A 3,331-nucleotide genomic window follows, 5' to 3' on the forward strand; every position below is an offset into this window, starting at 1 on the left:
CCATAACTTTCAGAAACCTGTCGACTTTATGTTCTGGTGAGGTTAGGGCTGTCCATGTCCCATAACTTTCAGAAACCTGTCGACTTTATGTTCTGGTGAGGTTAGGGCTGTCCATGTCCCATAACTTTCAGAAACCTGTCGACTTTATGTTCTGGTGAGGTTAGGGCTGTCCATGTCCCATAACTTTCAGAAACCTGTCGACTTTATGTTCTGGTGAGGTTAGGGCTGTCCATGTCCCATAACTTTCAGAAACCTGTCGACTTTATGTTCTGGTGAGGTTAGGGCTGTCCATGTCCCATAACTTTCCAGAAACCTGTCTACTTTATGTTCTGGTGAGGTTAGGGTTGTCCATGTCCCATAACTTTCAGAAACCTGTCGACTTTATGTTCTGGTGAGGTTAGGGCTGTCCATGTCCCATAACTTTCAGAAACCTGTCGACTTTATGTTCTGGTGAGGTTAGGGCTGTCCATGTCCCATAACTTTCAGAAACCTGTCGACTTTATGTTCTGGTGAGGTTAGGGCTGTCCATGTCCCATAACTTTCAGAAACCTGTCGACTTTATGTTCTGGTGAGGTTAGGGCTGTCCATGTCCCATAACTTTCAGAAACCTGTCGACTTTATGTTCTGGTGAGGTTGGGGCTGTCCATGTCCCATAACTTTCAGAAACCTGTCGACTTTATGTTCTGGTGAGGTTAGGGCTGTCCATGTCCCATAACTTTCCAGAAACCTGTCTACTTTATGTTCTGGTGAGGTTAGGGTTGTCCATGTCCCATAACTTTCAGAAACCTGTCTACTTTATGTTCTGGTGAGGTTAGGGTTGTCCATGTCCCATAACTTTCAGAAACCTGTCGACTTTATGTTCTGGTGAGGTTAGGGTTGTCCATGTCCCATAACTTTCAGAAACCCTGGTTGGAAGATTCCCTGTCATCTGAATGGAGCTCCTCTACTGTTCTCTATCTGTCCAATAAAACCAGCAAACACACAGTTGAAAAAGCAAGGCGTTACCTGATCATGTGCTTGACTGAGGTAAATACACACTGAGGTAAATACACACTGAGGTAAATACACACTGAGGTAAATACACACTGAGGTAAATACACACTGAGGTAAATACACACTGAGGTAAATACACACTGAGGTAAATACACACTGAGGTAAATACACACTGAGGTAAATACACACTGAGGTAAATACACACTGAGGTAAATACACACTGAGGTAAATACACACTGAGGTAAATACACACTGAGGTAAATACACACTGAGGTAAATACACACTGAGGTAAATACACACTGAGGTAAATACACACCTGGGGCCTGTTGCACAAAACTAGGATAAGGGATTAAGCCAGGATATCTTGGTGATCCTGGCTCAATTGATCCGTAATCCGGTTGCACTAAAGATGGATAGGGGGCAGGAGGATATGTTATGGTATAAATTACCATGGAGATTTATTCTGTGGAGCTAGCCTGCTCCAGACCAGGCTAAATTCCAGGATCTATTTAATCTCATCCCTAATGTCAGTCAGCAGTCACCACAAATGGAAACCAATAGTTATTTCACTGCTCACTATACATTGTTATCACATATAACTAGACCCACTGTTATTATTTAAACGTTTGTGATCATTAATTTCAATGATTTTGGATAAAAAATGATTTTTAGATGATGTTGCTATCATTAGATAATTTACAGTTTCCCATAGACTATAAGGCTATATATAAAATGATAGAATATTAGGGCCACAGAGGGGAAAAAAACACAAGTCATAATATTGTAACCAGTTGTTTTAAAGGAGGACAGTTGTTAAAATGACAGATGTGGGGCATTTCGTGAAATTGTACTTCAGTATGGTTTCATAAACAAAGACATGCTGATGTGCCAGAATATTAAGTATCACATTGTCATAAGTATCAAAACTGTAAAAACAATATGTAGCTTTTCTGCAGAAAGAACCAGCCTCATAAATTTATGACTTTATCATTTTTCTTCAGTGTGGCCCTAGTACTCTGTCATAAACAAATACACATTCCATATGAATATAAAAAACAAATGTGTAACATTATGTTCCTTTATTGAATAAGGACAAAACAAAGCAGGTAAACCATCAGCTCCTTTCGAAACTGAAGTCACAGTGACTCTACAAGATGGAAAGCACAGAATCCAAGCATATTATACAAAATGATACATACACATTCAAAGGTCTGTATATAACACACCCTGCATGTCTGCACACTAAAATAAATGCAGGACAAATCCATACACATCAACTGAACAGACAAATGAATGGATGCAGTAGCCTCCTGCAGCCTTGTATTACACACAGTATACCGCACAAACATCATAAGAGGCCAAATTCGTCAAAAACGAACCCAAAAAAACCAAATTCCTCTGCCACCGCAGGACATATTTAACCAAAATTGAAAGCACACATACTAACTAAAATAATTCAACACATATTGGTCCCTCAGCAGCCGACCACTGTCGTCATCAGGGAAGATTGCCGGATTGTCCCAGTCCATGGCTGGTGGCACTCTGGGGGCCCTCTCCTTCCTCAGGCAGGCCCATTGTGGAGGACAGCACAAGCCACAGTAATATCACATGCCCTAACAGGGCTGACCCTTAATTTGTGAAGGCAGTGAAAGCGTGCCTTCAGGAGGCCAAAGGTCATTTCAACTCTGGCCCTGGTCCTGGCATGGGCATGGTTGTAGGCCTGCTGTGCTTCCTGGGGGTCTGTGAAAGGTGTCAGGAGAAAAGGCTGGCAGCCATACCCCTGTCTCCCAGCAACACACCAGAGAATTCACCTGTCAACACAAAAAATCTCATCATTACTACCTCATAAACACAGTGATATTCTTGACACAGCCATGATGGTTATAAATAGGGGTTGTGTGGCTTACCTTGTGATAGGCACTGATAGATTTCAGAGGCCCGAAAGATTCTGGAGTCATGGACTGAGCCAGGCCATTTTGCCACAACATTGCTGATCACACAGTCAGCATTGCAGACCATCTGAAATCATAAGATGAGGAATATTACACCAATCAATGCACATCACTGGCAATGCAGAGTGTTCGTCAATGGACAATATCAAAAAGTTATGTTCACCTGAACATTAATGCTGTGAAAGGATTTCCTATTCACAAAATCGGCCTCATGGGCACCTGAGGGGCTTTTATCCTTATGTGTGTGCAGTCCACTGCACCAATGACATTGGGGAAACCTGTCACACAAAGTAATGAGTATCCTACTATGTGTTAACAGTTGTCCTGTAATTTGTAGATCCTCTTACCTGCAATCCTATAGAACTCCTCTTTGATGTCACAGAGT

The sequence above is a fragment of the Oncorhynchus nerka genome, unplaced genomic scaffold (genome assembly GCF_034236695.1).
Source record: "Oncorhynchus nerka isolate Pitt River unplaced genomic scaffold, Oner_Uvic_2.0 unplaced_scaffold_755, whole genome shotgun sequence".
Taxonomy (NCBI): Eukaryota; Metazoa; Chordata; class Actinopteri; order Salmoniformes; family Salmonidae; genus Oncorhynchus; species Oncorhynchus nerka.